This window comes from Vigna unguiculata, chromosome 5 (assembly GCF_037176805.1).
Source record: "Vigna unguiculata cultivar grain cowpea cultivar isolate G323 ecotype 2 chromosome 5, ASM3717680v1, whole genome shotgun sequence".
Lineage (NCBI taxonomy): Eukaryota > Viridiplantae > Streptophyta > Magnoliopsida > Fabales > Fabaceae > Vigna > Vigna unguiculata.
The window spans coordinates 25,709,575-25,722,124 of record NC_140796.1 but is presented as its reverse complement, the minus strand read 5'-3'; the positions used below and the strand labels follow the sequence as shown (position 1 = coordinate 25,722,124).

The 12,550-nt window shown below is 29.1% G+C and overlaps 1 pseudogene; it reads right to left on the bottom strand.

Annotated features, from left to right (window-relative positions):
* Positions 1 to 12,364: 12,364 nt before the first annotated feature.
* LOC146886286 (uncharacterized) overlaps positions 12,365 to 12,550 on the bottom strand; it is a 1,128-nt pseudogene continuing 942 nt past the window's right edge.

Genomic DNA, 12,550 nt, shown 5'->3' with positions numbered 1-12,550 from the left:
AATCCCATATAGAAGATTATTTCCAGTGCCACAGGATATGATTGATTAGTTAATGATTCAAAATTTAATGTTGGTTCATTAGAACTATAGAAACCCATACCCAGAATTCCCAGTAATAAAAAAATAGAACTTCCCGCAGTGTACAAAATAAACTTTGTAGCTGAATTCAAACATTTTTTCCACCGCACATAGATAAAAGTAGATAAACGAGAATTAATTCTAATTCCCACATGATGAAAAAAAGTAAAATGGCTTGAGAAGAAAATGTTCCTAGTTGACCACTATACATTGCTAACATTAGAATAATTTAGATTCTCGAGTAACCGGTTGAGCTGATAATGTAGCTAATGTAGTGATAAATCCCGTTAATAAAAGGGGTCCTAGAGAGAGTCTATCTATTCTGAATCTCCAGTAAAAGTCAAAAAAATGGATCCATTTATAATTTTCTGTCAATTGGATTAGTGGATCATCTAATTCGAAATGATAACAAAATACATAGGTTATTAGAAGGAGATCTATAAACATATACAATAAGTATACCATTTAATTGTCTTATTTCCTTTATGGGGAAATAAGACAATTAAAGAACCTCCGACTATTGGCAAAACTACAACTATTGTTAACCAAGGAAAATAATTCGTGATAAAAATAAGATATACTTAGACTACAAAAACCCGGGCTCAAAATAAAAAAATATTTTGAGCCCGGGTTTTTGCCAGTAAAAAAAAGTACTTGTATGTGGTTCTTTTTGAAACGTACCAATAAGCTAGACCCATGCTTCGAGTTGTTTCATGCCATAAATAAACTCTAACACTTAAGAAATCTGTCAGACAAGCGGATTCACACCTCTTACAGCCAACACAGTCCTCTGTTCTTGGGGCAGAAGCAATTTGTTTAGCTTTACATCCGTCCCAAGGTATCGTTTCTAATACATCTATTGGGCAGGCTCGTACACATTGAGTACATCCTATACATGTATCATAAATCTTTACTGAATGTGACATTGGAACATAATCCTTGAACATCAAAAATTCAACATTTTCAATCTAGTAAATTGGTAAACCAATTATATATATATATATATATATATATATATATATATATATATATTATATACCAAATGAATCAATGATTTATAAGAATTTTGCTACTTAAAATATATTTATAGATTAATAACTAATAAGAGAATAGAACCAAGATACTTTGATTTCTTATCTTTGTTTTCGCAAACATGATTAAAAAGGATATATCATTTCTGCTAATTTGAATGGATTATATAGTACACACTATTCAAAATTAGACTTTTTTTTATGAATAATACTATTTATTCAACAAATTTGATTGATTGATACAGGTTAATTTTCTATTACGATATATTGAGGAAACAATAGCTGATCCGATAGTTGCTTCAGCGGCTGCAACAACTATAACAAAAATTGAAAAAATATTTCCTTTTAGTTGTCGCCTATAAAAAAAATCAGATTTATATTAACAGCTATAACAACTATAACAAGATTTATATTAATTGCATTTAGTATAAGTTCAAGACACATAAGGGCTCTAACCATATTTTGGCTCGTGATCAATCCATAGATACCTATAGAAAATAAATAAGCACTCAAAACAAGTGTATGCTCGAATATCATTGACCAACTCCTTTTCAATTTTTATTCATTTCGATCTGAATATGAATTCAACGGATTTTATTGCCTAACATAATAAGTCTACAACAAAATCAAGTATTTGCAAAAAGATTTTATACTTTATACATAAATATTCTTTTTCATTAACATATAATTCAACAAAAAAGAAATGTAATAAATTCTAACAAAATGTAATTTATATTATTTTATTATTTTGAAAACTTTCTTATTGGCGAGCCACAAAAATTGCACCTATTAAAGCAACTAAAAGAATTATTGAAATTAGGTCAAATGGAAGAAAAAAATCTGTTAATAAATGAATTCCAATTTGTTGACTAGTATTTATCAAATCTTGCTCTAAAATCTGATTGGGTCTTGTCGTCCAAATAATTTCGTGCCATGATGTCTCTAGAATAGTAGTTATTTGTGAAAGAAAGATACTGGTACAAACCATCAAAGTAATTCCACCCCCAATGGTCCAAACACGAAAATTTTGGTAATAGTTTGAACCATTCATAAACATCACAGCAAATATTATTAAAACATTTATAGCGCCCACGTAAATAAGTAGCTGTGAGGCAGCTACGAAATGGGAGTTCGATAAAATATAGAATAAAGATACACAAACAAGAACTAGTCCTAATGAAAAAGCAGAAAAAATCGAATTCGTAAAGAATACTACTCCTAGACTTCCTAATATGAGACCTGATCCAAGAAAGATTAAAATAAAATCATGTAGCGATTCGAACAAATCCATTATATGTAAAATAAAAGATAAATAGAAATTTCATGACCTTATTGATATGACCAGGAAAAAACTTGTTAAATACGAAAATTATCTGTGCATAGAAATTTACCAAATCCTAAGATAAGATATGTGAATTGTTATTAGGTACAGTTGTTATAGAATCAATGTAATTTCATTCTTTTCTTTATGCCAAAGAGTCATTTCAAAAAAATAGAATATCTTTTTTTTTATTCTATATATAGAGAAATTCAATTATTTTTGTGAAGAATTTTGAAATCATTTTATTTGAATTGTTCGAATTGTATAATCATCAATTACTGATACTGGTAAACGACCCAAAGCAATTAGATTATAATTCAATTCGTGGCGATCATAAGTTGAAAGTTCATATTCTTCGGTCATTGATAAACAATTTGTTGGACAATACTCAATACAATTACCACAAAATATACAGATTCCAAAATCAATAGTGTAATTAAGCAACCATTTTTTTTGAATATCAGTTTCTAGTTTCCAATCAACAATGGGTAGATCTATAGGACAGACACGAACACATACTTCACAAGCAATGCATTTATAAAATTCAAAATATATTCGACCGCGAAAACGTTCTGATGAGATTATTTTTTCATAAGGATATTGAATAGTTACGGGTAACCTATTTGCGTGAGATAAGGTAATCATGAGACCTTAACCAATCTATCTAGCAGCTCGTATTATTTGTTCACTATAATTTATGAATTTAGTTACCATAAGGAACATATCGTGAATAGCTCTGAATATTTTTTTTCTTTCTCTTGTTTAAAACAAGTTCTGAATTTTGAATATAGAAGGTCCACATTTTTTTTACGGTGAAAACAGTTGAGACGACGTTATTAGTAATAGATTACCAAGAGAAATGGGTAAAAGAAACTTCCACCCAAGATTTAATAATTGATCTATTCGTAGCCTAGGCAAAGTCCATCTTGTTGTGATAGAAACGAATATGAATAAATAAGTTTTAACTAGTGTAATAAAGATACCAATTATCGTTACAAAAATTCCGTATTTTTTATTTATTTGAAAAAAATTAGAAACGAAGATGTACGGAATAGAGAAATTTGAACCACCAAAATAAAGAACTGTTACAAATAAGGAAGAAACGAATAGGTTTAAATAGGAAGCAACATAAAATAAACCAAAATTTATACCGGAATATTCGGTTTGATAACCCGCTATTAGTTCTTCTTCCGCTTCTGGTAAATCAAAAGGTAATCTTTCACATTCTGCTAGGGAAGAGATTAGAAAAATGAGGAAACCCGTAGGTTGCCGCCACAAATTTCATCCCCAAAAACCATATTTGGATTGTGCATCAACTATATCAATTGTACTTAAACTGTTAGATAATCCTAGTTGGTGATGACATTACTGTTACCATCTCTATTACAGAACTGTACATGAGATTTTCATCTCATACGGATCCTTTAAAGCCTTAAAAAATATAAGAACCCGGTCGATTATTTCTCCCTTGATATATCCCTAAGATAGATAAGATTCTATTTTCTCGGACGGTTCTGAATTAGACCCCTTGAATTCTGTTTATTCTAATTTTTTTTAAATGAATACACACTTATTTAAAAAATAAAAACATTTGCACATTTATTGAATTTCTTTAGATAAATAAAAAATACAAAAGGTACTTCTGAATTGATCCTATCCTTTAAAAAATTCAAAATTAAATTTGTTGAGTAATAACTTAATTTCATTTTTGCATAAAATACTCTTTTAAAATTATCCAGAACTCCCACATCATTTTCGATTCCGAAAAATAATTAGATGTTCTTTTTTTAAATTATGATTATCTCCAAAAATATGGAGTATATAAGACAAAAAAGAAAAAGGAGATCACTTTTACCTCTTATCTTTTTCCTTTTTGTGCAAGCAAAAGGGGACTTCAGAAAATTAAAGGATTATTTCGTTCCTGATAGTTATTTATTCAATCAATGGATGGAAGTACACTCTAGATCGGAATTGGGGGGGAGTGTTGCCTTATTTTTTCTACCAACTTCAAGTCCCCATTAGTATTCTTTTTATATTATACGTAAATTGGATAATTTAAAAAAGAAATATACGTTACTAATCTTTTGTGTATTTTGGTGTTTCTAGCCATCCATTAATTTTTTTTATTATATTAATCCCTTTTTTTAATTTTGTTAATATATGTATGCTAATTCATACAAATGATATTGAAAATTTGAAAAAGCTTGGTCTTTTGCGTCCGCTTCAAGACAGGATTACTAATCAACAAATCTTGGGAAAAACAACAACTTTATACACAGAATATAATATATAGAATCTAATTCTAGAATTTCATTGATTTTTTCACCTTATTCTTATACATAGAAAGTTAGACTCAATATTTTTACTGCAATTTGAAATCATCATACTTTATCTACAAGTAATAGAGTCTTCTATAAATTATATTCAAAAAGAGCTATTTTATTGCACTCATATAACTATCTGATTCAATTATTCAATCCAAATGCGAAAAGAATATATATATATATATATATATATATATATTATTTATAGATTCTTTTTGTACTTTAAATATAAGGAGAGGCTTATAAGAAATAGTATAAAAAAATTTATGTCTCACCGAAGCACACACAGAGATATGGATAACACACATAGAGTTAATGGTATTTCATAACTAATTGATTGAGCAGCTGCTCGTAGACCACCCAAAAAGGAATATTTATTATTTGACCCATATCCTGACATAAGAAGTCCAATGGGGCAATACTCGAAATAACAATCCATAAAAAAACACCAATATTCAGATAAGATAAAAAAAAGTTATAGCCAAAAGGAATTACTGAATAACTTATTATAATGGATATGACTGAGATAGATGGGTCGAAACTAAATAAACGAATATCTCCTCTAGATGGAATAAGATTCTCTTTAAAAAGTAATTTAGTTCCGTCTGCTAGAGCTTGAAGAACTCCAAAAGGATCGGTGTATTCAGGTCTAATACGCTGTTGTATCCCTGCAAATATTTCTCTTTCTAACCATACAATTGCTAGTACACTTATAGTAATTCCTCATATCAAAATAAAAATAGGTACAAATACCCAAAGAATTCCATATATCTCTTTTAAAAATTGCAATCTGAAAATAAAATATATATCTTGTATTTCTGTTAAATCAATTATCATTTCAACGATCAACTTCTCCCATAATAATATCTATGCTACCTAGTATTGTCATAATATCGGCCAATTTCATTCTTTTAACTAATTGAGGAAGAATTTGCAAATTTATAAAACCGGGCGAGTGAATTTTCCATCTCCAAGGAAAACCATTTTGATCCCCTATTATAAAAATCCCTAACTCTCCCTTGGGGGCTTCAACTCATACATAAAGTTCTTGTTTTGGCAATTCAAAACTCGGAGACGATTTTTTACTAGTAAATTGATACTCAAACTCATTCCATTCTGGCTCTTTTCCTCTATCAAAGCAGCAGATTTCTAAATTTTCATATGGACCACCGGGAAGTCCTTCCAAAGCCTGTTGAATAATTTTTATGGATTCTATCATTTCACCAATTCGAACTAAATAACGAGCTAATGAATCTCCTTCTTTTTGCCATTGAACTTCCCATTGAAATTCTTCGTAACATTCATAATTATCCACTTTAAGTAGATCCCATTGTATTCTGGAAGCCCGAAGCACCGGTCCTGATAAACCCCAATTAATAACTTCTTTTACATCAACAACACCGATGCCCTCAACCCGTTCTAAAAAAATAGGATTTCGCGTAATATGTTTTTGATATTCAGCAATACTTGTTAAAAAATAATCGCAAAAATCATAACATTTATCTATCCAACCATAAGGTAGATCAGTCGCTACCCCTCCGATATGAAAAAAAATTATGCATCATTTTTATACTTGTGGCAGCTTCAAATAGATCATATATTAATTCTCTTTCTTTGAAAATATAGAAAAAAGGTGTTTGTGCACCAATATCTGCCATAAAAGGTCCTAGCCATAGTACGTGAGAAGTTATACGGCTTAACTCCAACATTATTACTCGGATATAGCAGGCTCTTTTAGGTACTTGAATATTTCCCAAATGTTCTGGTCCATTTACAGTTATTGCTTCTGTGAACATTGTAGCTAAATAGTCCCAACGTGTTACATAAGGCAAATATTGTATAATTAATTGTTCGGTTTTCCGCTATTTTTTCCATTCCTCTGTGTAAATAACCCAATATCGGTTCACAATCAATAACATCCTCACCATCTAGAGTAACAATAAGTCTAAGAACACTGTGCATTGATGGGTGGTGAGGCCCAATATTGACTATCATGAAGTCCTTTCTTTTCGTTGAGATATTCATAGGTTTTTGCTCGATTTATTCTTTTATGAATTGCTTAAAAAAAAAGTTCATCCAAATTCAAGATCTAATAAATCGAATAATTGAAAATTACTCTTCAATTTAACGAATTTGTGACTGCCGAATATTAAACTGATTGATTAATTTTTTATACCGTATTCCATCTTTCTTTGACAAATAAGACAGTAATCTTTGCCGTTTTCCCAAAATTTTACGTAAACCTGTTTGGGATGAGTAGTCTTTTCGGTGCAATTCAAAATGTGAAGTAAGTCTTCGTATTCTATTGGTAAATTTGAATATTTGAAATTCAACCATTCCCAGTTTTTTTCCTTTTTTTCTTGTGAAATAACAAGTATAAATGACTTTTTTACCATAAAAAATAAATTTTTTTCCTTCTCCTTGATTTTTATAGATATTTTTATTGATCAGTAATTAGAATGACAGTCATTTTTAATTTTTTGATAGAAATCCGAAATCTAATTTTTTTTATAACTAAAATCAATCTAATTTAAATAGATATAGTATAAAGGAGACTAGTTTGATATATAAAAAAGAATTGTATACATTACATTAGATAAAAATGATAATTTTGTTAATGCTTTTTTTTTAATGTATACATGATTGAATTAAAATCAATGCCATACCAAAATACGTGTATTTTTTTAACTTATGTATCTATCTATAGATAGATACATATGCTAAATAGAAGACAAAATTAGATTAACGAATTTCCACACGGATACATATGTATCCTTACTATACTGAAAGGGCTTCCATTATGGGTATTAAACCAATAACGATTTATACAAGCTAAATCTTCTAATCGATATTTTGGCCAAAGAAAAATTTTGAAATTCATTAGTTTTTTTTCTCTTTCTCATTTCTTTTTTTAGTCAAAACTTTAAAACAATTTTCGACTATATTTTCATTATAAAATAATGTGTTTCTATGCATACTATTTATATTATTTGGATCTAAACAAATTCTAATTCTCAACTCTCTACGACGTCTAGCAGATAAAATGTTTTCAGGAACAAGTAAATTAAAATTCTCATTTTCTTTGTTTTCTGTTATCTTTTGATCTTTTGTTCTTGTAATGTATTTATCAAAAAATTTCTTATTAACATGAATTTTTTTGAGTATTTTTTATAAATTTTGCGTTTATTCTTATGAATTAATGAAAGACCCATCGTTTTATACTTAAAAAATTGTTTATTATTTTTTCTAGACAGGCGAACTGGTTCGATAACAAATAGTTATTTTTTCCTATATTTATTATTTTTCTTTTTCCTTAAGCCTGAAAGAGTTAAATTCATCTGTTTTTGAATCATCATAATATCTAGACCTAGTTCTCCTCTTTGAATAGAGGCTATAGTAATTTTTCTTAAATTTGTCAATCTAATAAGGAGACAATATACTTTTACATTGTTAAATATTTTTTGACCTAAGAAATTTTTCCAGTTTAAATGGAAATTCAAAAAATTTCTTACTAAGAATTGAAGTTCTGCCTCCAGATTGTTCTTGGGTTTTGTTTACGATGTTTTAAAAACATCTATTTTTTTTCTTTCTAGTAATATTATTTTCACTAACATTTTTATTTCCTTTAGAATGTAAAAAAAGAGAATGTAAATAAAGTAATTTTATTGGTATAATTTGCGACTTACCCCTAAATGTATCATAAAATATCACAAGTTTGGAAAGAACCAAAATTCCGGATTTCATATGGAACAATTTAGTATTTTTCTATTGATTCCTGTCCAATCCAAATATTTTCTATCCGAATTTATAATAATAGTATCTTCTGCTATATAATTCTTGATAAAAATATTACTTATTCTATTAAATAAGTCTTTTTTATATGTATTGTAATTAGAAGAAATCATTGTGTTTCTATTTGATTGAAATAGGGATCTATATCGATAAATATATGAGTCTTTCTTATTTGCATAATTCATAAAATTATAGGATAAAAGATCGTATTTATATTGTTTTCTAATTTTTTTTAATGTGATTCCTTGTTGTTCTTGGTAAAGAATTAATGGGCTTTTTCCATATGAATCCCATTTGGTTAAATTTTTATTTTGAGTTACACCACATTTAGTGATTCTATTTCTCCATTTTTGTGATACTAATTTTGACCAGCTACTGTTAGATAAGTTATATTGATAATAATTATTCTTTAACCAATTTGCCCATTGATTTAGTTCATAATTGAGCAAGTTATTTTGTTTTCTTTTAGAATAAACTATTCCTTGTGCTCCAAAAAAAGAATCCTTTATTTCATTTTTCAGATTTTTTTTATTATATTGAAAAAGAAGTCTTAACTTATATATGCTTATGTTAATAATTCAGGTTTGTAACAAATTTAAAAATACATATGGTTGTGACAAAACAGAGACATCAAAATAATTATGTGAATTCGCATTCTTATTATTAAAATATTTGTGTAATTTTAAAATAAAGGGAATTATACTTTGATTTGTTTTATAACTTCTTTCTGTATTTGGTTCATTATCGTAAAGCCATTTATTTAAAAAAATGTTTGTTGATTCAAGAAAAAGTTGTAGCTGGATTTTCGGAATACAAATGATATATAGAAGGATATCTATGTATATTTTTTCATCAAAAATTGAAAAAAAGAATGTGATTTTTTAGTTAAGCTAATATTTCTTCTTTGGAATATCTGCAATTTTTTTTCGAATTCTATCCTTTTACTATCATAAATTTTTTTCTTCGAATGAATATTTGTCTCGGGAATTCCAAGTCCTCTTTTCTTTTCTCTTTTTTCATTTTTTCTATTTTTTTAATAACTACTTTCTTTTAGTATTGAGATCCTTTATAGATTTTTTTTTCAATGAAAAATTTTTCGACTTTATCGATTGAATTGAAATGGTTGCTTCATAAATCATTGAATTATTCTTCCAAATTGTTGAATATTTTTTGTTTTCGCTGAATTCATCGAGTTTTGGGGGTTTCCTTTTAATAAAAAAATATTTTAAATTTAAAAATTCTTGTTTTTTTTTGTCGTGAGGAATACTATACTTTTTCTAATAATTTCAAGAATACTTTGATGATCCCTTTTGCTTTTTCTATTACAATATTGAGAAACAGTTTGAATTTTTCACTTAAAACTTTTAGAACTAGAAAAGTGAAAAATTCAAATTTTTTCTGTTTTTTTTAGTTCTTTTAAAATGGGGTCGAAAAAGGAAAGTGGATTTTTCGTGGAACTAGAAAAAGGCAATTCGACTTCCATCCCCCAAACTGTTAAAAAACAAAAGTTCTTTTTTTTCTTTGAATTTTTTTTGTTTTCATTGCATTGTATTTTAGATTTATACCAAGGTTTTAGACGAAAAGGAAATAATATTTTTATTTGAATCCCATCTGTTAGCCATTTTTGCGGAAACTCTTTCGGGTAATTGAACGTCGTTATACGTGCATTTCTGGAATTTGAAAAAATAGTATACGGATTGTATTTTTAATTATTATAAATGAAGGTAATAGAATATATTTCCTAATAAAGCATTGGGTTATTAATAAAACACCTCTTATTACTTGAGCAAATATAATGCTATCCCAGGCTTCTGCTATTTCTATACATTTTCTTTCTGCATTTTCCTTTTTTGCTTCCTCCTCTTTTTTTTTTGGACTTTTTGTTTTGTTTTTTCCTCTATAGAACTTAAAATTTGAAATTCTGTCCTTTTACGAATCCAAATATTTAACATAAAAATCTTTTCATTGATTTTAAGCTATGAAAAGAAAAGAATATTGATTTTTCAATTTTATCCAAAAAAAGCAGCGAATGCACCCTTTTTTGAAAAAAATTCCAAGTAACTGTTTTCCGTCTTTGAGCACGGATAGATCCTTTGATTATATCTCTCCGAAAATTCGATTGTTGGGAATAACGTCTTAAAGCCAATTCGTTTTTTTGTTCAGTATTTTCAGTATCTCCACGATCACGATAAGTCTTGTATTTTTTAAAAAAATTTATCTTTATTAGTCAAAATGACTACACGTTTGCCTTTTCTAGAACGAATTTGAGAATTATCTGCTTCAATTTTTCCACCTAGTTGTTCTAATTCATCCATCAATTTGTATGACCACCGAGGTACTTTTTTACAGATTTTGTTTCTTTTAATAGACTTAGTGTTCTTTCGATTTACTTTTCTTTTTTCGTTCAAATAAGTTGTAATTGCATCAAATAATATTTGGATTATTTGTTTTTTTTTTCTGCGGCATAATTATAATTCATTTTTACTTGTTCAAGTTCTGTAAATAAATAAGGTACGTGTGAATTTAAGCTTGAAACTAAAGAAATGTAGTTACTAATAATTTTTTATCAAATGTGTTTCTATTTTCCTCTAATTTTGGAGAATTACTATTATTCTTTTTAGAAATCTTATTATAAAGAAAGATATCTTGAATTTTATTTATAAAAATGTTATTTTTTTTGTAAGTTTTTTCATGTTGTATTGAGGTTGAAAAATCGTTTTTTATTTGTCCACGGAAGGGTCCATTTAACAAAGGATCTTTCTTTTAGTTAATTTTTTTTTTAGTTTCATCATCACAAAATTGAATTCTATTTTCATTGCTCAATTTGTTTATTTTTTCTTCATTCCTATAGTACGAATCATTATACAAATCATCAGAGGAAATTTTCTTTTTTGTGAAGAAATCTATTTTTGTTTCCATCGGTTTTTCAAAACTTGATAAATTTTGTGGATACGTAAAAGATATTTTTTCTCTTCCATCACGTTGATATGTATGAAAAAAAATTCTGAAATTTCATTTTTTACCACGTTTTCAAATTCATTATTTTTTATATATCGAAATGGACACTTCCATCGTTTATAATTGAAAAGAATATTTATAAGAGGTTTTTGTAACATATCTTGATCTTTTTTTTTCCTTTTTTAGAAATTTCATTGCTTTGTTTACTTTCTAATACTAATAGTTTTTTATTAAAAAAGGGGAAAGGCGTTCTTCCTAAATAATATAAACAGGTAACAAATAAGAAAACAACAAAGATTTTAAACATATAATTTCTAACCGTGAACGAAGAAACACTAGTGTAGAATTCCCAGAATATCAAACCGTGAACGAAGAAACACTAGTGTAGAATTCCCATTTTACCTCGCCTTATATGCCTCGGTTGGCCAGAAACCGAAGCATATAATGACGCGGTGGCATTTTTGCAATTAGAGCCAAGTTTTAGGCCTCGGTTCTCCAAATACCCGAAGCCAAAGAGGGGTATAGGCCCCAGTTCGCTCAAAACCGATGCCAAAGAGGGGTATAGGCCTCGGTCCAGTAGGACCCGAAGCCAAAAAGTTGTTGGAAGTGAGGGGTATAAGCCTCAATCCAAGGAGACCCGGTGCCAAAAGGGGGTCAATGGCTTCAGTTCCTCTAACAACCGAAGCCATACTCTTTATTTAGGGTTCGAAATTCGCGAACCCTTCTTCCTCTCCGCACCAGCGCCTCTCTCTCTCTCCGCGTGCACGAGCCCTCCCCAAAATCTCTCACAAAGTTTTCTGGCGATGGAGTGGAACCCTCATACTTTGCAATTCCTATCGGAATGCTTTCTCCACACGCTGTCACCGGCGCCCGAGCCCCGCCGCCACGTCGACGCCTCCGATCGCCTCAACTATGGCCTCGTGGTCCTCCGCCTGGTCGCGGAGACCTCCGTGGACGAGCAGATCAGGCAAGCCGCCGCCGTGAACGAACTGCAGGAGAGTAGAACTCAGCAAGGAAGCCATAACGGGAGTGGTGGGTGCACAAGG